The following is a 23,168-nucleotide window of genomic DNA, read 5'->3' as shown; positions in this document are numbered from 1 at the left end:
AACCTGACGGTTGCATCTGATGAAGGGAGCTGTGGTTCTCGAAAGCTTATGCTACAATAAAGTTGGTTAGTCTTAAAGGTGCTACGGGACTCTTCTCTGTAACTGGCACTCCAGGCTGCCGTGCCTCACCCCAGGAGGGGCCAGCTTTGTGCAGCAAGTCCTGCTGCTGTTGTGCAGAGCTGTATTGCAGCTGCAGCGACGGAGCTGCCCCGTGAATGGAAGAAGCACCAGAAGGGAGCCTCAAGGGAGAGATTTGGGCCTGGTTCCCGCTAAGGCCCTGCTTCTCAGGCCAAGGCCCGGCTGCTGACAGAGTAGAACTGTATGTATTTATGTTATTTCTAGTCTGTCTTTCTCACCAAAACTCAAGGCAGATTGAACACTGTAAGTCAAAACAATCAACGGTTAGAGCATACAATAAACAATACAATAGGGTAGGGGTTGTAGAACTTTAAAACAAACCGAAATCTGAATACGGAGTGGAAGGAAGGAAGGAAGCTCTTCTACAAGCATGCAAAGTGTGAAGGGCCCAGCCAAGGAACTGGCTGCGGGATGAGGCAGCTGAAGCAGAAGGCATTTAAAGAGGCAGGCAAAGCCCCAGGTTGGCTGCCGGCAGCTTTACTGTCACTTAAGGGCCTCAGAACTAGAAGGTTCCTGTGTGGTAAACCTTTGGGGGGGGGCAGGAGATTAGGCTGCAGAATTTGGCCCCAGACTGTCATTTAAAGACCCGAACGCAGTCTTGACATGCAGAACAATCTTTGAGGCACACGCACAATAGGCATCAGATTCTTATCTCACGACGGATACCAATTTTCTGCATTTCCTACCCCTAAGCAGGGCCAGATCTAGGGAGCAGGGGGGAGTCGCCTGCCACCAGCACTGATGAAGAGGAGGCACCGGGCACAACTGCCAGCCGGGAGTGCGTGCCGCGGAGCTGGCAGCGCAAGTGGCTGAGCGGGAGGGCTGGGAGGCTGCCTGCGCGTCGGCTGCACCTGGCCCACAGCTGTTGCACCCAGCCAGGAGCACGCACTGGTGCGTTTTAAAGTTCTACAACCCATATACTATTGTATTGTTTATTGAATGCTCCAGCCACTGATTGTTTTGACTTACAGTGTTCAATCTGCCTTTAGTTTCGGTGAGAAAGACGGGCTAGAAATAACATAAATACATACAATTCTACTCTGTCAGCAGCCGTTGGCACGGCAGGCAGCTGGGGAGGCGCGCAGGGCAACTGAGCAGGAGGGCTGGGAGGCAATGTCTGCCCCCCACCTTCACACAGCTAGGATCAGGAGTGGAGCAGGTGGCAATACCCATTCCCCGCCTTCACCCAGCTAGGATCAGGAGCGGAGCAGGTGGCAATGCCTTCCCCCCTTTCACCCAGCTGGGATCAGGAGAGGAGCAGGTGGCATAGCCCGTACCCCACCTTCACCCAGCTGGAATCAGGCGCAGAGCAGGTGGCAATGCTCACACCACCCCCCACCTTCACCCGGCCGGGATCAGGCACAGAGCAGGATGCAATGTCCAACCCCTCTTCACCTAGCCAGGATCATGAGCAGCACAGGTGGGAGTGCTCATCCCCTGCTGGAATTAGGCACGGAGCAGGACACAAGGCCCCCATTCACTGGTCGGGATTAGGAGCAGACCATGAGGCAATGCCCGCCCCCCCTTCACCTGGCCAGAATCAGTCATGGAGGAGGAGGTAATGCTCCAAAAATGTTGTCTTTGAAAAGCATTTCACCCATTTTAAAAAAATCCACTGGTCTTTATTGGTTAGTCTTAAAGGCGTCTGATGATGCATCTGACGAAGAGAGCTGTGGTACTCAAAAGCTTATGCTACAGATGCATCTGACGAAGAGAGCTGTGGTTCTCAAACACTTATGCTACAGATGCATCTGACGAAGAGAGCTGTGGTTCTCAAAAACTTGTGCTACAGATGCATCTGACGAAGAGAGCTGTGATTCTCGAAAACTTGTGCTATAAATGCATCTGACGAAGAGGACTTTTTTACTCAGACAGGAGGAGATGCATCAGTAAGAAGGACTTTACTACTGTGTGCTATCTATTGCTCTGGGTATGATCCTGCTGGGTCCTGTTGTTTAATGCACCAGTCTTAAAATTGCTCATGCTCTGTTTCAGCATCTCTTCAACTTCGTATTGGATATCTGCCGGTTTGAATCTTTGCCAATTCGCATTTATAGACCCTTATATTGCTGATTGAGAAGTCTTTGCAATTTGACTGTACTGGCTCTCCCTGTGTAATATGCCTTGAGTCTCAGTGAGAAAGCCGGACTATACTAGGGTTGCCAACTCCAGGTTGGGAAATTCCTGGAGATTTGGGGGGTGGAGCCTGGGGACGCCAGGGCTTGGGGAGGGGAGAGACCTCAGCAGTGTGTAATGCCATAGAGTCCGCCTTCCAAAACAGCCAGTTTCTCCAGGGGACTTGATCCCTAAGACTTGGAGATCTGTTGTAATTCCACGAGATCTCCAGCCACCACCTGGAAGTTGGCAACCCTAATTAAAACATAAATGACTTTGCCAACGCATCTCTTTGAAACGGCATGCAAATACACTGGGGGGCCAAGGTGAGATCCTAGGTGCAAAAAGCCTTTGCATCGTCCGGCTTAACGTGGGGGCCACGTGCGGACGCCCCCTCGCGCCTTGCAACAGCCGCTCCTTTCGCCGTCCGCTCATTGGCTCGGCGCTCTGGGCTTGGCCACACCCCCGTTCTAAACCCTCCCCGCCGCCTTTCTTCCCGGGGGAACGTCCTTCCGAAAGGCCACGCCTCCCTCCCCTCCTCCGAACCGCCCATAGAACGAAGCGGGCGCGCTCTCGGCCAATGGGACGGCACGCCGGAGGGGGTGGCGCCTGCCTCCTTGCTGCGGAGGCCAATGGGAACGACGGGGCGGAGCCTCTGTGCTCCGGCTCTCTGTGCCCGGGGTCGCGGGAGTCCGTTGAACTGCAGGCAGGCGAGGCTGCGGGAGGGGCGGCCGGGCGTGCGTGGATCCCCGCGGTGGCGCGGTAAGTGTCGCCCCTGGCGGCGTGGGGCTTTGCCGGCTCGTCTGCGGGCAGCCCTGAAGCACCCCGAAAGGGGTCTCTGCCCCGATGGGTCGTCCTCCGGAGCGGGGAGCGCGCAAAGGGCTGGGGGCGCGGGCGAGGAGGCGCCTTTGCAGCCGGGCAGCGGGGGGCTCGTCCCAAGTTCCGTGCAATAGAGTTCAACGCGAATTGCAGGTAGATATCGAGATGGGGGGGGGGTGTTAGCTCCGCTCGGATCTTACCCCGCCCCCCCCCCGGTTGCTCCGCATTTTTGACGATGACTTTAGCAGGTGGGATCCGGGGCAGAAGCGCATGAAGCTGCCTTGGTCCAGGCCAGGCTTTTCGGGGACTCGGGGGGGAGAGTCTTCCCCGCCCTCCCAGCTCTCGATCCATTTTGAAAACGGGATGGAGCCGCGGACCTTCCGCACTTACAGGAGATGCGCCTCCACCCAGCCACCTCTGCAACCGGGAGGGTCCATTGCGTTGATCTGTCGTAACTCTCCGTGGCTCTGCAGCCATGGCACGGGGGGGGGGGGGATTTAAAGGGCCTTGGGTGGCCCTTTGAATCCCACCCCGCCCCCGTGCCATGGCTGCAGAGCTCTCCCCGTCAGCCCTTCATGGGCTGCAGAGCTCTTTCCACGATTCCAGCGATCTTCCAGCTGCGCTCCCAAAACTGTGCCTCTGCAGTGTGTTCCGCAAGCCTCTGGCTTCTTAGACACTTTTTATGCGCATGGGGTGGGAGCCCTCTCTCCCTGTCTCTTTGCGTGTTGGCTTGTGGTCAGAAGAAGAGCCTCGAAGTGATGGGTGGGGGGTCCCCTGGATTTCTTTGGCTGCTCCCTACCCCAAAGCTTCTCCCTGCTCCCCACCCTAAGGCTTCTCCTCTGCGGAAGCACCTTTGCACTCTTTCTCCTTTGCACTGCCGGAATATGATGTCCTGCGCTCTTTTGTGCATCACCATCTTTTGGTCTTGCTTTGAGAAAATACCTTCTTACATGCTATAGAAAAGGTTAGGGGTAGAATAACCCACCCTCTGCACCTGCTCCTCCTCTTCTCCCAATTTGTCCGGGCTGCTGAGCATCCTGGTCTTAGCAGAGTGCTAGAAAAGACTGGGCAGGGCCCAGTGGGGTTCTTGGTCGGGGTGGGGTGGTCTTTGGACCCTGCGGCTGCTCCCGTTTTGTGCCCCCTCTGAGCGCACTTGCAGGGAGAGCGGAATATAAATTGAATAAAATAAGTTGATGCTTCTGCTGTAATTCCAGTTGTGTGCTAGGAGCTGTACACAGTTTTCTATTTTGTTACGCTCACTGGCTCCCTCTCCTGGCCTTGATTTCATTAGCTGCTCCAAAATAGGTTTTGGACATGCACACGCGTGTATGGAGGGACTATGCCTCTGCATGTTCTGCTTCTCTCCTGTGTAAATTCTCTGCCTCCCTCCCTCTCTTCTATGAAATCTCTCTCTCCCCTGCCCCTTGCTGGGGTCAGAGACAAAGAGGCTCCCAGAGCGAGCTTTAGAAGGAGCCAGTGGGTGAGAGGGGATTGCATAAGTAATTTTACTCCCGGGAGCTCCTAGAAAGATGCATGGGACGGGAGAAGGCAAGAAGGACAGACTCCTCACAGACCCCGCCCGTCCCCAAATGACTTTGTTTTCTTGCAGTACCGCTTGTAGTGCTGCTACAAATGCCTGGCTCCCTGTTCAGCTGGTGCCAGCTCCCCCCACCCCCCGCCCCAATTCCTTTCGTTGATCCTTTTTCCATTCCAGTCCAAGCTCTCATCTGCTGTCTTTGCAGTCTATGAGGGCTGGAGGAAAAAGAATTTCTCAGACCTCCTCAACTGGGCTTGCAGTCGGATGGATGGAGCCTCCTGGCACGGGCAGTAGCGGACTCTCCTTCCTAGGAGGCTTCTCTTTTCCGTTCTCCGACAGAGACGGCTGCCTAGGAAAGTTGAGAGCTCTGGAGGTGCCTGCTGCAGGCTACAGTCTGCTTCAGGCAGCTGGTATATTTCGCAGTGGGTTGAAAGCATCGCACGGGGTTTTGTGTCGGATGATCCCACGCGCATAGTGTTTAGCTGCATTCAGTTACTGTGCGTGGAAGATGTGCTGCAGACTTTACATAAAAACTACTTGCGCACAGGAAATGGGCTGTGTGAAACAGCCACGATGCAGATATTTACTGAAAACATTTGTATTTCCCTTCCCCTTTCAACCTTCCGAGGCAGCCATTTAAACCATTCATAAACAGATCTCAAGTGGATCAGACCCGTGATCCATGTCGTCCTGTTTTTAACATAGCCAGATTCCCTTCAAACAGGTCCGGAGGTCCGGACTACACTATTGGGGGAGGTACACTGCTTCAGAACGCGGAGGCCCCAATTGGTCATCCTGGCTATCGGAAGATACGGTTCTCTGTGAATTTGTCCGATCCTCTTTTCTAAGCTCACTAGCCGTAGTGACATCCTCTGGCAGTCAGTTCCATAAGTTATCCACAGCACTCTGAAACAGTATCATCGAAGCCGACAGTCGCAAGCCACAAGCGCTATCTGACAAAAGCTCAGGAGAAGGGTTGACAGAGATAATCCCCCCTGTGCCATGCAAATTTATTTATTTTATTAATTTTTTAGTCCGCTCTCCCGCAAGCGGGCTCAAAGTGGTGCCCAGCATGATAATATACATAAAAGCGATGGTCGCAGTTCATTATATTAAAAACATCATAGTACAACACACACAGTGCATCCCGTTTCTCTGAGCATCGGGGCCTGTGGGGCAGGGTAGCCCGTCATTTGATGACAACCTATGTTGGGAGGACATATGTTCCCCCCGTTCCCATCTGGCCAGAGGCCGGTTGGAGAAACCGCCCGCCTCATCCCCATAAGCCTGGTGGAACATCTGTGTCTTACAAGCACAGCGGAACGACAAAGTTCCTGCTGGCTTCAGGTCTCCAAAGACAGAGAGTTCCACCAGGTGGGTGCCAAAGCTGAAAAAGCCCTGGCCCGGGTCAAGGCAAGGCAAATCTCCTTGGCTCCGGGGATCACCAGCTGCTGTTTTTCTGCTGGCCGGAGCAACAACAACATTCAATTTATATACCGCCCTTCAGGACAACTTAATGCCCACTCAGAGCGGTTTACAAAGTATACCATTATTATCCCCACAACAAAACACCCCTGTGAGGTGGGTGGGGCTGAGAGAGCTCTGAGAGAGCTGTGACTAGCCCAAGGTCACCCAGCTGGCTTCAAGCGGAGGAGTGGGGGATCAAACCCGGCTCTCCAGATTAGAGTCCCACACTCTTAATCACTACCACAAACTGGTATAGAGGCCCAGCCTGACTGGACAAGCAGCTCAAGGGGTGGCAGTGGCTTTTAGGAAAACAGATGCAGAGGAGTTAGCCGTGTTAGTCTGTAGTAGCAAAATCAAAAAGAGTCCAGTAGCACCTTTAAGACTAACCAACTTTATTGTAGCATAAGCTTTCGAGAATCACAGCTCTCTTCGTCAGATGCATGGAGGGCAAGAAGAAACTGGTCAGATATATAGGTGGAGAGGGGAGGACGGAGTAGATGCAAACAGTAGCTTCTGATATGGAGATCAGTTTGCTGTGATTCTCGAAAGCTTATGCTACAATAAAGTTGGTTAGTCTTAAAGGTGCTACTGGACTCTTTTTGATTGTGGGAAAACAGGGTGCAATGCTAGAAGTGTCCCCAGAATCTCAACATTGGAGGACTGAAGATTGTGCGTGCACTGGAAACGGGCCCCCGGCATCCCCTGTGGCTCTGCCAGGGGTTCTAGACTTCAGCAGTGCAGCAATTGGGGGGGGGGTACAAGCGATTGATGCAAATGAGAACTCTCCATGGCTCTATTAATGCAGTTGCAGCCAGCTGTTTCTCTGTCTTCCTGAGGTTCTTGGATGCCTGCCTTCCACATATGGGCTGTGGTCCAGCATCCTTCCTACCCCCCTATCCTCTTTCCTGTCTCTTTTCTTCCCCTGGGCCTTCCATTCCTGCTTTATTGCTGCCATAATTCCCACCTAGTCCTGTCTCCTCCCTCGGCAGACGTGGGCGATGTGGGCCACGCAGCCTTTGAAGGCAATACTTCTCTTCCATGTTTGGGAACGCCTGTCGTTTCGGCAGGGATGCGTCTGTGGGGCGTTCCCTGACGTTGGAGAGGACGGGGCGGCTTCCATTTGTTTGCTTCTGGTTCTGTAAATTCATTCGGGCTTTGCAGAAAAATTGCATAAAACAAATCCGTATGAACGTCGTCACCCTCGCAAAGTGGAACAGATTCTTGTCCATCCTTGTTAGAAACTCTTCAGTTATTCTCTCTCCCTGTAAATTGGTGCTGGAAATTATTTTCAAGAGAGTGGAGAATAGTTTGGTAGAAGCGTCGCTTCTTGTAGGATATATACACAATTCTGTGGTGGTCGTAGTGTCTCCTCTGGACAAAAAGAGGTGCTTACATAACCAACTGTTCTCAGTTTTGAGGTGGGAAACTCCAATAGCTCCTGTGTCTCTGAATTTCTTGGTGCTCTGTACTTTAGATTTCTCTCTCTCCTTTCTTCCATCATGAAACTTCTGGGGCCTCTTTATAGTCCGCCTTTCTCACTGAGACTCGAGGCGGATTACATGGTGTGAGATTAGTACAGTCAGTATCAAGGACATTTCCATAAACAACGCCATAGGGTAGATAAATACAAGTTTACAAAGCATTAGCAAGGATCCAATACAGGGTTGAAGAAATGCTGAAACAGAGCATAAGCAATTCTAGGATTGACAGCATAAAACTACCCAGTAGGAATGGATTTAAAGCACAAGTAGCACATAGAAGCACATACTTAAGGCATCATGGCTGTGAAGTCTATGGTCCCAAACTCATTAGCGAAGCATCTGAGATCCCGTCCCTACAATACAGCCCTCCTATCCGAGTAAAAAAAAGCTTTCTTGAATAATTCGGTTTTGCATCGTTTGCGCCAAGCCAGGTTGTCATGTATCTGCCATGAAGCTGGCACTAAAGACCAATTAGGGCAATTATGGGTAATGAACCTCTGCAAAGCAACTTGCATCCCCATAAATAAAATTAACACAATTAATATAATAACAATGTTTTTCCTATTTTTCTGTTAAAGGGCAAAGTGCTCTGAAATCTAAACGGCATCGCCCGATCTATGTACATTTCTATGGACTGATCTTTGCTAATTGGAAAGAATATTTATTGTACTATTTATTCTTAAAATTGTTTGTACATGGAGGTTGTGTAATGCGTGTCAATGAGCTTGAAAATGTGATATATGATACTGTACGATACTTAATTGTTTACAATTAGGTATACCTCTGGCTAATTAGAATACAGTTGCCGGTGGCTGATGTAAAAATTTTTTGTAACATAGTGACTAATAAATTATATTTATTAGTTATTATCAGGGCTCATTTTGAGGGGGGACATGCAGGAACGCAGTTCTGGCAGTTCCCCAAAGAGGTCACATGACAGGTGGCCCCACCTATCTGACTCTCAGCTATTTGGGGCCCATTTCGGCCTGGATTGGGGCCAAAACTGCCTGGATCGGGCCTCTGACGGGTGGTGGATCACTCTCCTGTTCAGCAGCGGCCCGATCCTGACCATTTTGGGCCCCTTTTTGGCCATTTTCAGCCCCTTTTTGCCATTTTGGACCCAATTCCAGCCCTGAATGGCCAGGATTGGGTCCAAAACAGCCACGATAGGTGATGTCAAGGGGTGTGGCATATGCAAATCAGTTATGCCAATGACCCACTTCCGGTGATGGCAAGGGGTGTGGCATATGCTAATGAGTTATGCTAATGAGTTCCTCCAGCTCTTTTCCCACAAAATGACCCCTGGTTATTATAATAGTTATTATAATATAATAAACAGTTTTGTTATTATATTAATTGTGTTAATTTTATTTATGGGGATGTATGAAGCTGGCACGGCAGGGGTCGGAACCGAACCTTTCGGTGTCAGGCTAGCAGCCCAAGTGACTGCTGAGAGAGGGGCCAGGATAAGGAGGGTGCTCTTCACGGGAGCGGCTTGGCTTGTTCCCAGGCATCAGAGCGCAGGGGGTGATTGGCACCCTCATTTTAAAACTGGCTGGTAGCTGCAGGAGCCCACGAGGGGATGAATGCCTGTGGCTGGGAATAACAAAATACACGGAGGTGGTCCTGAGCCGCCATAACACAAGTAGAAATGTGACTTGTTGAAGCCATGTACTAGTTAGAGCTGTCCTTTTAACCTGGCAAGCCAAGCTAGCTCCGTAGTTGCTCAGCGTTCAGCTCTCTGCTGGTTTTCAAACTTGCTGGTACCAAGGGGGAAAAAACCTCCACCGTGATTGTCTAACTAAAAGCAATAAGAAACTTGAGTACACAATGTCTTATTCGCAAATCACAATTCAAAGACAGAAATATACAATCACTACTATTTATCTAAGAGCTCCAAAGTTTCCATGGTTCTCCTTTTTGTATATATCTAGTTTTCAAATTTGCGGCAGCCATACCCTGTTGAATCTGTTTCCATTACATGTCCCAACTCTTGATCATATCGTATGTTTGCTGTGAATGTCCCAGCTATTGGTTATACTATATTCACTTGCAGTGTAGCGAAGAGTCCAGAAGCACCTTAAAGACTAACCAACTTATTTGTAGCATATGCTTTCAGGTAAGTTGATAAGCTTTTACAAATAAATTGGTTAGTCTTAAAGGTGCTACTGGACTCTTTACTATTTTGCAACTACAGACTAACACGGCTAACTCCTCTGGATCTGTGACCACTTGCAGTGTGTAATCTGCTTTGGATCTCGGTGAGAATGGGGGACCGGACTATAAACAGCAACGACAATAATGATAAAGAAAGGAAGTAAAATGAGCGGGGTGTCAAGGGGCTGATTTTTCTGTCTATCACATTTTGATCCTCGCTCTCCTCCGAGGATCACAGGGTGGCATTCCTGATTTATCCTCTGAACGACATTATTGATGTATCCTGTGAGGTAGGGCGAGTCTGCAGGAATCAGCAAGGATACCCATGTGCAAAAAGTCCGGAGCTTTTTCATTGTCCGGCTTCATGCAGGCGCGCATGGCCATGTGCAGATGCCTCCTCGCGCCCACCGCGAAAGGGCATTTGAACCTAGACTTCCCAAGCTGTAACCACGACGCCACATTAATTTCCCACAATCCAGTCTCTGCATTCTGATATTTAGGCTAGGCCCACATTTCTGGCTTGTCAGGGTGCTCTCCCCCCCCCCCAAGTCTGGCAAAGGTATTCACAGATCAGCCCCAAATCCCTTCGGCCGTCAGTTTTGCTAGCCGTTGCCCCCGAAGGCGTCACAAGCGCATCACGAAAGCAAAGAGTCTCCCTATCGGTTGGGCTCAGCACCTGAGATTGGGAGGTATACTGCTTCTTCTCCTGGAGGCTCCATTTAGCTCTCTTCCTTCCAGGCCTCCGGGAATTTTACCTCGGCTCTCTTGGAAACCGTTCAGTCTGCAGGCCGTCCTGGACAGTCGTGGCAATGGGAAGAATGGGAATTGTGGGAAGAATGTCTACTCTTCCCCAGTCCTCAGCCTCCTGCCTCTCCCCCTCTCTGTTGTGAGCGTGCAAAAGGGACGTGGCGAAGCGGTGTTCGGGGTGTCTCCCACGGAGTGATGCAGAAGAGTGTGTGCCAAGGTGGCAAAGTGCCAGCTGCTGCAGCTGATGGCCTGGCTCCAGCTGCGGCCCTCCCTGGCTGCAGCTTCCCTGGGGATTTAGCTGAGACCTTTGCAAGTGGTGGTCTGGGCAAGTGGATGCCGGAGGCTTTTTTCATTAGGGGAGCAGTGCCAAGACTTGTCTTACATGTTTCATCCCTTTCTTTTTTGCAGTCTCCTCACCCCCACCCCGCGTGTGTTTACACAATGAAGTTACCTTTGCCAGTGGAATTTTTATTACCCTCTGGGGAATATCTAGAATGTAGTAGTTACAGAACAGGAGTGGGAGGTGGGAAGTCTGTCTGCAGTGTGGTTTGCACGTGAGTAGGAAAAACATACAAGAAGGGCATTCTCGGGCTGTCATATGTGGGCTGGGGCTGAATGCCTGGCCTTCCAACTTACAACCTGCCCAGATCATCCTATTATATAAAGGGCTAACCATGTTCCAGACAACTCGCTTCCTACCCTGGTGCACCACCAGAGGGCACTGCCATGGAGGGAAGACCAGGCAAGGCAACCCGTCCCTCCAGAGAGCGCACTGTGGTAGGAAGCCCAGGCTGGGATCAGGCATGGAGCCGGCGGCAATGCCTGCTCCTGCCTTCACACTGCTGGAATCAGGAGTGGAGCCAGTGGCAAAGCCTGCCCCATGCCTTCACCCAGCTGGGATAAAGAGCGGAGCAGGTAGCAATGCCCACTCCCCACCTTCACCCTGCTTGGATCAGGAGTGGAGCAGGTGGCAATGCCTGCTCTCCATCTTCACCCATCTGGGATCAGGAGTGGAGCAGGTGGCATAGCCTGCTCCCCCACCTTCACCCAGCTGGAATCGGGTGCGGAGCCAGTGGCCAAGCCTGTCCTCTGCCATCACCCTGCTGGAATCAGGAGCATAGCAGGTGCCAATGCCCGCCCCCTGTGCCTTCACCCGGCCGGGATCAGGCACAGAGCAGAATGCAATGTCCAACCCCGTCTTCAGCCGGCTGGGATCATGAGCAGAGCAGGTGGCAGTGCCCGCCCCCTGCCTTCCCCCTGCTGGAATCAAGTGCAGAGCAGGAAGCAAGGGCCCCCCTTCACCAGTTGGGATTAGGAGCAGAACATGCGGTAATGCCCCCCCACCCCTTCACCCAGCTGGAATCAGGTGTGGAGCATGAGCCAATGCCCGCCCCCCATTCACCTGGTCAGGATCAGTCACAAAGGAAGAGGCAATGCCCATTTGCCCTTCCTCCCCTTTCTAGAGCCCGTTATATTTTTTCCCACAACGGGCTTTTTTACTAGTAGAATCATAAGGTTGGAAGGCACCTCCAAGGTCATCTAGTCCAACCCCCTGCACAATGCAGGAAATTCACAACCACCGCCCCCCCGACACACACCCAGTGACCCCTGCTCCATGCCCAGAAGATGGCAAAACACCATCGGGATCCCCAGCCAAAATTGTTACGCTTTTTCTGAGCCTTTCTGCCAATATAGAGGTAAGCAGTTTGTAATCCACGTTCAATAACGAGATAGGTCTGTATGATTGAGGCAACATTGGATCATTTCCAATGCTAGTGGAATTTTATATGGGCCTCTTGCCATGTTGGAGGTAAAATCTTACCTTCACATGTTTTATTCTTCACTTTTTGGAGTGGCAGTATCAATTCTTCTTCCAAACATTTATAATACATAGCTGTTAGCCCATCTGGGCCCAAAGCTTTGTCTTTTTTCGTTTTTCTTATTGCTTGTGAAATCTCTTGTCTTCTCATTTAAACTTTGAAATTAACATATCTGTAATATAATCTTCCATTTCTTGTTCTTTAGGGGTTTCTTTCTTTTCTTCGAAAAAAAAGAAAAATTCTTGATGTATTTCTTTTTCTGTGTGTGTAATTCCATCTGATTTTTTGATTCCTGTTACCCTTCTTTTTTCAGATTCTTTCCTTAAACCGTGGGGCAGAAAACGACCTGGTTTGTTTGCATGTTCGAAATGTTTCTGCTTCATAAAGCTTAATTTCTTCGGCATTTCTTCCACCTGCAATAAGTTCAGTTGGTTTCTTAATTGCTTAATTTCGGCTAGTATTGTCTCCTTTAGAGATTCATTATTCTTTTCTTCCAGAAGTTGAATCTTGGCTGTGATTTCATTCATCTGTTTGGTTATCTCCTTCCTTTATTTTGAAGTCAGAGCTTTCATAAAAGCTTTACTTGCTTCCCAAATTGTAGTGATGGAGATACCATTGGTGCAGTTTGGTTTGAAGATCTCCTCTAAGTCTTTCTTGCACTTCTTTAGAATATCATCTTGCAGTAGAATATTATCATTCAGCCTCCATCTTCTTTCCTTAAATCCACCTTCTTGCCACTCCATCAACAAGGGATTACAATCTGCAGGGCTTTTTTTCAGGGGGAACGCGGTGGAACGGAGTTCCGGCACCTCTTGAAAATGGTCACATGGCTGGTGGCCCCGCCCCCTGATCTCCAGACAGAGGGGAGCTTAGATTGCCCTCCGTGCCACTGGCGCGGAGGGCAATCTAATCCCCCCTCTGTCTGGAGATCGGGGCGAGGCCACTGGCCATGTGACCATTTTTGCTGAGGGCGATTTAAACTTTAAAAAACTCCCCCCTTGTTCCAGCTGACCCAAAGTGACGATCTGCATAAATTTTCGGTTGTATCTCTGCCTTCTTTAAATTCACTAATGCAGTTTTGGATATCCAGCACGTATCTATCCTCGAATATGTTTGATGCCTATCCGAGAAGAAGTTATAATCTTTGGATTTTGGGTTTATAGTTCTCCAGGCATCCACCAGATGTAACATTTCCATATAGTGAAAGACGTTCTTGGGTAATTTTCCTCCTCTTGTTTTTTCCCGATCGATCCTTCTTTAGATCCAGTACTCCTGTCATGTCCCCGCAAATAATAATTTCTCCTTCTTGGAAGTCCAGCAATTTGTCAAAACATTTCTCATAAAATTTTTCTTTTGCATTTGGTGCATATTTTGTAGCTAGGGTACGGATTCTCCCTTCTGGGCACCTAATTTTGAACAATATATATCTTCCTTCCAAATCTTTCAATTCCTCAGTGACATTAACTTGTTGATTCCTCACATAAATTGCCACCCCTTTCTTCTTCTCTTCTGCTGATGATGTGTAGACGTTGCCTAATTTTTTATTATCTAGAATATGCTCTTGGATTTTTTTATATGACTTTCTCAGATACATATAATGTCCACTTTCTGCTTCCTTAGCAAATTGAGTATTTTAGATCACTTTGTTGGGGAATTTAAGCATGTAAGAAGGGGCCATGAGAACTGAGCACTGACGGAGCCCTTCCTGCCCTCCCTCTCACGATCTGCCCAGGTTCACAGCATCAGCATTGCTGTCCAATGGCCATCTAGCCTCTGCTTCAAAACCTCCCAAGAAGGAGAGCCCACCACCTCCCGAGGAAGCCTCTTCCACTGAGGGACCGCTCTCACTGTCAGGAAGTTCTTCCAAACGTTTAGCTGAAAACTCCTTTCATTTCATTTTAGCCCGTTGGTTCTGGTCTGAACGGAAAACAACTCCGCGCCATCCTCAAGTACTTGAAGGTGGTTATCGTCTCACCTCTCAGTCGTCTCATAGATACCTATGAGGAGACTGTGGTTGGGGCTGAGGCATTGTCTGCACATGCTCAGAGGCATTAATGCGCGCATCGTGTTTCTTTGTGTATTCTAGGCTGCCTTCCCTTTAAGCCGGCCTGTCACTTGTGAGGCTGCTTTAAGGTCTGTTACTGCCGATGGAACACGGCCTGATTTATCCCCTCCATCCTTTTCTTCTACTCGTGGGTCCCTTTTGAAGGTTTCTATTGTTGTTGTTGTTTGCATTTCTAGTCCACTTTTCTTCCTGGGTCTCAAGGTAGATTACAAATGTGATTTTTTAAAAACCTTTGGGTCGGTGTGTTGCCCTGGCTCGGTGTGATCACATGGTTCGTCCCGCAGTGCTGCCTGCATATCGTTGTGACCCTTCCTGGTTCACAGGCAGGCCTGGCACTTGGTCCACCAGCTTCCCACTGCTGTCACTCATGCTTTGGAAGGGAGCAGCTCCCTTCCTTCTGGCATTCCAGAATGCAGTGATGGCAGTGGACTCCTCAGCGTGTCGTCCCAGAGCAGGGAGCTGTTTGTGCGTTCCTCCAAATGACTTTCAGGTGGGTAGCTGAGTAGCAGTCTATGCAGGTTGGATATTCTGCGTCCGAGGCTGCGTCCAGCTTTTAAGCAGTGCCGTGCAGGATGAGCCAAGATGCCAAACCCCCTTGCTCTGCTCTCTAGCTTTTCTACCAAGCAGTTCTGCATCCCTGAGGGCTGGAAACGGGCTTCCTTTTAAAAATGAAACTCGGCCTGTGAAGGGGAGGTGCTTCAATGCTTTCTGCAGCGTGCGGGTTTCAGCACAGAGGCCATTCTGTGTTCGTATTGTGTTTGCCACATGGGAACTTTGTTTCTGTAGTCTAGGCTGGAGGAATCACCATTCCCCGCAGGAGCCCCCCAGCCAGACGCTGCAGCCCTTTCCCCCTCCCAGCACGAGTTAGGATTTTGTGGCTCACTCCAACGCACTTGCTTTGCATGCAGAAGGTGCTGGGTTCATTCCCTGGGAGATGATTGTAGGTAGCAGGTACTCCGAAGAGCTTCCTCTAGAGCCTGTCAGGCAGTTGTGCACTGGAGAAACCAGTGGCCTGGCTTCGTGCAAGAGAGCCTTGTGAGTACAAATGCCTGTTTCTGTCCTAAGCTAGGAACAGAAATGTGAGTAAAGTCCACGTAATAATCTCTTGAGCAGCAGCACTGATTGTGAGTGCAACAGGGTGCTATTTAATCTGCGTGGGGTGGATTTAGAGTTATGCACGTTGCAGCGCTGTTCTCCCAAGTTCCGATCATTTTTTGGAACTTACTGACAGATTTGAAAAAAGGAGGCCTGTCTGCATTATCTGCTTTTAGGGCCTCTGTCTCCGAACAGTTGCATGTCCCGTGGTTTCCAAACGGTGACCGGAAGGATCGAGACGGCCCTTTTCCTGGTTTGCGTACCCGTGAGATTGTTGTGATGTCTGGATTGGGCACACTCTAGCTGCTAAGCACTCTTTTTGTAAACCCACTCCAAGCTGTTTCTAGCTTGTGCCGAACAAAACTCGACTCAGTTCGGACTTTACAACAAATTCTGCTTTTGCTAGCAAGAAGGCAGGGGGAGCCTCGCCGTTTTCCAGTTCTCCAAACTCTGGATCATCCGATCTGAGCCCACCATCATTTGATATCTTTGCTTAATGGATCAGCTGAATTGCTCCACTCCTCCGTTTTTCCTTGTCTTTGATTTCTGCTCCTTTAAATCCGCAGGGAGTGTCTTAAACTAGTTTTTCCCCTCCCCCTAAAGGATGACCTTGTTGGAGAGTAAGTAGGTGATAAACCCCCTTCCTCCGTGCAGGTTCCTTCTTCTTTGCTTCTCCAGCAACTAGAGCAGGTCAAGGCTATTGTAGGGCTTGGTCTTTATATCGGAGCTATGAAAAATCGGAGTCGCTTAGGGACGACCCAAGGTGGCAACCTTGCTGCGGGCTCCCTGGGTGGTCTTTGGGAGCGTCTTGCTCTCTCTGAGCCCAGACCTTCGGTTTGCACTGGTGGGTGTCTAATGCATGAAAAGGAAACAGCTGCCTTATCATGCGGAGTGTGAAGTTGCGATTGTGGTGTGATGTGGAAGTGAGAGGGGGTGTGTGCGTGAAAGACCGTCGCCATGGCAATGGAAACACTTATCTGGCAGTCGAGATGACTGGAAACTCTTACACTTTGAAGCTTTTGAAGAGCACGGCTGTTGTTGTTTCTCTTTTTTCCATTTCAAAAATTGGATTGTAAGCTCCTCGGGGCAGGTGCTTCTCTTTTCGCTCGCATGGCTGTATAAAGCACCATGTACATCGCTAACTGCTCAGCAATAAATGAGCGTATTAAGAGAGCGCGGCATTTTTTGTTCCGTGTACGAAGTCTCTGTTATAACCATTCTCTAGATGATCATCTGCGAACGGGGTCATGTTCAGACTAATCCGTCAGGTCCAGGGACGAGCGGGAGACGAGGTCCGCTTGAGGCCAAAGCCTGGCTTTGCAAAATCTCCCGTGTTCTTGGCCCTGTTCTTTGGGATCTCATCTGGATCCCATTGCTTTCCAGTAGGATTTGAGCCCAGCAGTACCTTAGAGACCAACGAGATTTTCAGAGTGTTAGCTTCCGAGAATCAGGGCTGGGCTCTGACCCTCAAAGGTTAACACTGAAGATTGTGTTGGTCTCTGGAGTGCCACTGGACTTGAATCCGGTTGTTCTACTGCAGACTAACATGGCAACCCACCTAAAACGTTGCTTTCGAGGGGATTTATTTGACACTAGCAACAAAGCCCGTTAAGGGAGAAAATACAACGGGCTCTAGAAAGGGGAGGGAGGGCAGGAGGGCATGCCCTCCTCCTCGGTCACTGATCCCGGCTGCATGAAGGCAGGGAGTGTGGGCATGGCCACCTACGCTGTGCCAGACCCCGGCTGGATGAATGGGGGTAGTTCCTGATGCCAGCTGGGTGAAGACAGGGAGCAGGCATTGCCGCCTTCTCCGCTCCTGATGCCAGCTGGGTGAAGACAGGGAGCAGGCATTGCCACCTTCTCCGCTCCTGATGCCAGCTGGGTGAAGACGGGGAGCAGGCATTGCCACCTGCTCTGCTCCTGATCCCAGCTGAGTAAAGGCGGGGGGCAGGCATTGCCACCTGCTCTGCTCCTGATCCAATTCTGTTGAAGGCGCCTGATCCTGGCCTGGGCTTCCTGCCGCAGCGTACTCTCAGAAAGACAGGCTGCCTTATCTGGGCTTCCCTCCACAGCAGCGCCCTCTGGTGGCACACCAGGGTAGGAAGTGAGTTGTCTTGAATACGGTTAACCTTTTATATAGTAGGATATTAGGTCCAAGACATCTGGTAAACTGGGTCCCCTGATCCACTTTCATTGAACTCGTTGCACCCTGTCAGTCTTCCATCTCACAGGCTGCTTGGTTGGTATCCTTGGAAATGTTGGTACCCCGAGGGATGGCTTAGTGCCTTTGTGTTGAGCGGCCAGCCCTGCTGTGAGAATCCCATTCCGGTCCTTTTCCTCATTAGCTCTGCATGATTGACTTTATTGCCATCCTCGTCTTAAAAGCTCCAGACAGATAACAAAGGCTGAGACCGGGGAAGGTTTGATGAATGGAGCATCTGCTCTGGATGCTGAGGTTTGCTGGCTCCGTCACCGACATCTCTGGTTCGAGCGTCTTGGGAATCCTTTTCTCTGACCGAGACCCTAGTGAGCTTCTGCCTTTCCAGATTAGGCGATTGTGGGGTGGATACGTTGGGGGTCTTCCTATGTTATGCTCCCCCTCTGCAAGCAGGAGAGAATAAAGAGAGATTAAAATTTCCCCGCTGAGAATTTCCAGCTCCACCCAGAGTCTCAAAGGCCAGCCCCCCAAAAGTATGGTCGGTCTTCCAACACAATACTGGGATGTGCTCGGGCTTGTATTTTGGCCAGTCTGCAGTGGGAGGGAGTGCTGTCATTAGGGGAGGGTAGTGCACGGACGCATTTTTCTTCCATCATTAGGATGGTCTTCTGACCACATGCATGCTGCATGGGTTTGCATGCTATCTTTGCTGAGGGTGATTCTGTGACGGGGTCGTTTGGTGTCTGGAGAAGTGAAGTTCTGGATGGACTCGCTCTTGTGTACCCTTTCTTGCCATCCTGACTGTGGGGGAAACTGGAACAAACCTCTGTCAAGATACTTCTCTCAGAGCGTTAAACGTCTTATCGAGTAATGTTAGAAAAGTACAGGGCAAACTTTTTAAGTATATGGTGACAGCCTCGAGAGTTGTATATGCAGCAAAATGGAAGACAGAATTTTGTCCAGAGGTGAATGAAGGGATGAACAAACTGCATGAATATGCCTCTGTGGCTAAACTAACTTCTTCTGTGCATAACAGACCAACACTGGAATTTCAGGAAAAATGGAGAGTTTTTTTTTTATTATGTAGTTGGAAATTAAGAACAATCAAGAATAGTTGATATGTTGTAGCCTAAATCTACTGTTTTGTCTACTAGCAAAGCTTTTTATTCACTTTCTATTGTCTTATGCTTTTAAAATAAAATTATTTTTTAAATTTTTTTTAAAAGACACTTCTCTCAGAAGGAGTGACCTGTTCTCCGCGTATTCTGGCAGTGCTCTGCCTTTGGAGCACATGTTCTTGCATCTGCGACGCTGCTCACGTGCCCAGGCTTTAGAGACCGTCTTGCCACGGCAGCCGATTTGCTTCCGGGCCCAATTCAGGGTGCTGGCTGTCACCTGTAAGCCTCGTGCAACCTGGGCCGGGCTTCTCCTGCGCTAACTTGGATGCCAGGCATCATCATCTCAAGAGTTCTTTCTCTTCCAATCAGAGGTATAGTAAGTAAGCGTCGGTAACGGGTCCTTCTCTGTCGTGGCACCCAGTCTAAGGAACTCTGTCGCTGTAGAGGCTCAGCTGATCAAACGTGCCATCTTTTAGGCACCCAGGCCTTTGTGCAGCTGCCCTGCTCTGCACATGCCTTCTTTGGTTTCTCCTGAGCTGCCTTGTATCGAATTAGACTCTCGGTCCATCCAGCTCAGAATCGCAGCTGCTCTCCAGGGTCTCGTGCAGAGGTCTTTTGCCTCACCTCCTCCTTGATCCTTTTAACTGGATATGCCGGGTATTGAACCTGGGGCCTTCTGCATGCAAAGCAGATACTTTGCCGCCCAGCGACATCCCCTCCCCTCTTCTTGGCTGCTGGTTTTCAAAAGGGAACTTTGCCTGTTTGGATGATTCCGGTTCTTTAGTGGGCTGTTGTTGATTGGTTGCCGCTGCTTTAAATAGATTTTTACTGGTTGGGTTTGTTTGCTTTTGTACTTGTGTGTTTTCATAACACTGCAAGCCACCGCATACCTCTTGCTATGGAGTGTGTAGGATGCAGATGTTCTAAATCAAATGAAGCCCAGCTTTGGGAAGAGAATAATAATTGCATGCATTTCTGTTCCTTTCCCCCTGGCCCTTGAAATTTCTAGAAAAGTTCTCTCTCCATTGGCTCCCTCCAGCATGCACATAGCATTATGGGGTGTGAGTGTTGTGCGCGGAGGTCTGATTCACATTCTGTGTCCCCCCAACTCCTTCCTTTGTCTGCAGTGGAAGAATCTCTCCCATCCTGCTTCCCTATATATAGCTCCATATATGGATCACCCGCATTATATTATGTGCCGTGTGAGTGTGAATGTTTCCTTTGCTCTACCATGGAAGATGAGCTTCAGTTGGGCAGGCTTGTGAATTGACTTCATCCTGTGTTACGGCTTAGCTGTTACTGCACTGTTACACACATACACCCTCCACACACACACTTGACCTGCGAGTTGCGGAGAGTCTTGTTTTTGCAGCTGCAGAAACCACAGCGCAATAATGCATCATGTTCTCTTCACCAGCTCCATGGTAACAGGATAAGTGTCTTGGTCTCGTGCCAAGTGCACGAGACAGCGCAGGATCCGCGCCACCGATGTTTGCATTTATGGTAGTTCTGTTTCCCCACCTGGCCTCTGTGAGCCAAATGAGAACAGCCAACAAACGGGAGGAGGAGATTGTGGAGTATCTTCTCGTGAGGCCATTTATCTTGGGAAGTGAGTTGCTCAGGCTTCTTAGGGGTTGCACAGCCAGCAATGCCGGCGGTACGCAAAATGGCTTTAAAAAAGATCTCTTTTTACAGTAGATAATTCCGCCACTCTGGAGGAACGATGGAAACTTCTTGTGTTATAAACAGCTTTTTTTTTGAAGCTGGAAGATGCTGAATTTTTAATATTTTGGGGCATGAGTTTAAAAGGGCCTCGCCTGAGGAAATAATGCAGACTGCATTTGGGGGGTGGTGCATAAGCTATTGGTTTCGTGTTCAGAAATTGCATTATAAAAAGAAAAAATAAAACCCTAAAGTCAGGAATACTTTTTCAGATGTGCTTCTGGGCTTCCTTGGCTGGCATGAAATTTCCTCTTCCCAGCTGGCTGGGCTGTTCCCCCCCCCCCCCATTCTTGGTAGCATTCCTGTCCTTTTGTTAGTATGAATGGTTGGGGGGAGCAACCCTTGTCTGTTGCCAAGCGAACGACAACAGGCCACTGCCTGAGCAGTGAACTTTTGTGGACTGACGGCTGCTCTCTGCTTTGTGTGCTTTGCTTGGAGGCCAAGGGAGTGAGTTTGTGAAAAGATTTCTCTCCCGCTTTTCAGTAAAACAAAGTAAAACTAAAAAAAACCATCTAAAGCTGTTTGCAATGAAATTTATGTTATTTATAGTCCGCCTTTCTCACAAAGACTCAAGATGGATTACTCAATACGATTGACAGCTGGGACATCCCGTAATTGAGTCTGCATTGCAAAAAATCAGGAACTGAGTTGCAAAATAATGATTGACACAAAAACAGATCAAAATAATCTTTGAACCAAAGCTACTCAGTGTAGTGTAGTGGTTAGAGTCTAGCGCCGGGAGACCTAGGTTCGAATTCTCACTCTTCCATGGAAGCATGCTGGGTGACCTGTCTACCTCTCAGTCTCCATCTTAAGAAAGCTACAGACTTTCGGCTCTTCCAACGTTCCTGGAAACATCTCTCTCTCCCCTCATCTTCCTTCCACTAACTCGCCTTATTTTTGTCCTTCACATCCAGCTTGATGAAGAGCTCTGACGAGCTCAGAAGTTTGCATTCACTGCTATGTTCACTGAATAAAAAGGTCTTGCTCTGCTGTCAGTTTGGAGAGTTTTGTAGGATCTCTGTTGGGTGGATCTTCAAGGATGCTGGCATATTGTGGGAGGGCACAAGCCCCTCTTCCTGCCTGGGGTGCTTCCTTGGGGTGCACATTCCACCCCAGACCGGAAATTCTGGCTCCATTCTTTCTGTCGCTGGGCCACCCATGCGGCATTTTGTTCTTCTCGCCTCTTCTGCTGGGGCGGAAGAAATCTCACGGAGAAGAGAACGTGCCTCTCTCGAGGGCATCGCTTGCATCTGCTTTTTCCACCCTCAGTTCAGTGTCAGTGTGCCAAGCCAGGAAGCTGCCTTTGCCACCTCCGGCCCTCCCCTTTACTCCCTGCCGCGTGTGGCTGGCTTTCCTCTCCATCTGGCTTTGGGGCGCCTTTTCTGAAGCAGGGGTGTGCTTAGCCATGCTGCTTTTCCAGTCCACGGAAATATTTTTCTGGCATGCTATGCTTTAGTGACTCCAGACCAAACGCCTAGCGAAATTTTCCTGCTTTGTCATCCAGAGCTGATGTCTTTATTCCTCAGGCGAGGGGCTGTTTCTACACTTTGCCTGCTGCGGACAAGGTGAGCCACTCCCAGTCGTTAACAAGCAGTTCAGGTGCCAGCAATGCCCTACGCCATCTCCATTGTCCAAACTGGGCAGTCTCAGTGCAAGGGAACCGATGGACAGAAGCAGGGTTTTTTTTCTGGGAAAAGAGGTGGCGGAACGCTTCAGAGGGAAATGAGGAAGAAACACACGGGATTCTTTGAAATAATATTATTTTCACGCACTATTGCCGAGTATTTTCAAGAGGTGCCGGAACTCCGCTGAAAAAAAGCCCTGGACAGAAGTAAGATGTTTAAAATGGAAATGCTCAGAAATCAGTGTGGGGGCATTCCAAGCTCCCTGGACAAAGTTTGCAGGAAAATTCCAAGGGGAAACTAGGAAGCTGCTAACCTGGCTGGCACTACCAGATGTAGAGCAAGATTCGAGTCCAGTAGAAGACCAGGGTTGGAGAGGCAGGCAATGATAAACCACTTCTGTTAGTATCTTGCCGTGAAAACCCCGCCAGAGGTTTCCATAAGTCAGATATGACTTGAGGGCTCTCCACCACCACCAGCACCTTAAAGACCAACTAGGTTTCCAGGATCGTTTCAGCGGGCAGCTATGTTGGTCTACAGCAGAACAGCAGGATTTGAGTCCAGTGGCACTGTTCTTTCAGAGTGTTAGCTTTCTAGAGTCGAAGCTCCCTTCTTCAGACACTTTGAACATCTTGTTGGTCTCTAAGGTGCCATTGGACTCAAATCCGAGATTTCCAGGGCCTGAGCTTTCGAGAGTCAAAGCTCTTTTCTTCAAGCCAAGTTATCTGAAGAAGGGAGCTTTGACTCTGGAAAGCTCAGGCCCTAGAAATCTTGTTGGTCTCTAAGATACGACTGGACCTGAATTTTATTCTTCTACTGCAGACCAACCCGGCTACCCACCTGAAACTACCAGATGTGGACTCAAGGAGCTTGGGAACAGTTAGTCTGTTCTACAAAAAGGAATTATCTTTCAGGTTTATATTGAAACAACTAGACTGTTAGTTTTCACTCTCTCTTGCTGCAGATATTTATAGCCTAGATGTGGCCAGGGGCTCTTCAGTAGGCGAGAAGGTAGCTGCCAGCTGGAAACAACCAGATTGAGAGTTTTTTCCGCTCCTGCTTCAGGTGCGAGCCCTTAGGCATGAGCTGAAGGGGACAAGATCT

At 49.6% G+C, this 23,168-nt stretch overlaps 1 protein-coding gene across 2 annotated transcripts in view; it reads left to right on the top strand.

The window, feature by feature from the left end:
• The first annotated feature begins 2,928 nt into the window (after positions 1-2,928).
• ADISSP (adipose secreted signaling protein) overlaps positions 2,929-23,168 on the top strand; it is an 86,225-nt gene continuing 65,985 nt past the window's right edge. For both annotated transcript variants that reach the window (XM_054989698.1, XM_054989697.1), the window contains exon 1: positions 2,929-3,015. The gene's annotated coding sequence lies outside the window, so the exon portion shown is untranslated. The remainder of the gene's footprint in view (positions 3,016-23,168) is intronic.

The sequence above is a fragment of the Eublepharis macularius genome, chromosome 10 (genome assembly GCF_028583425.1).
Source record: "Eublepharis macularius isolate TG4126 chromosome 10, MPM_Emac_v1.0, whole genome shotgun sequence".
Lineage (NCBI taxonomy): Eukaryota > Metazoa > Chordata > Lepidosauria > Squamata > Eublepharidae > Eublepharis > Eublepharis macularius.
This window is presented reverse-complemented; position numbering and strand designations above follow the sequence as displayed.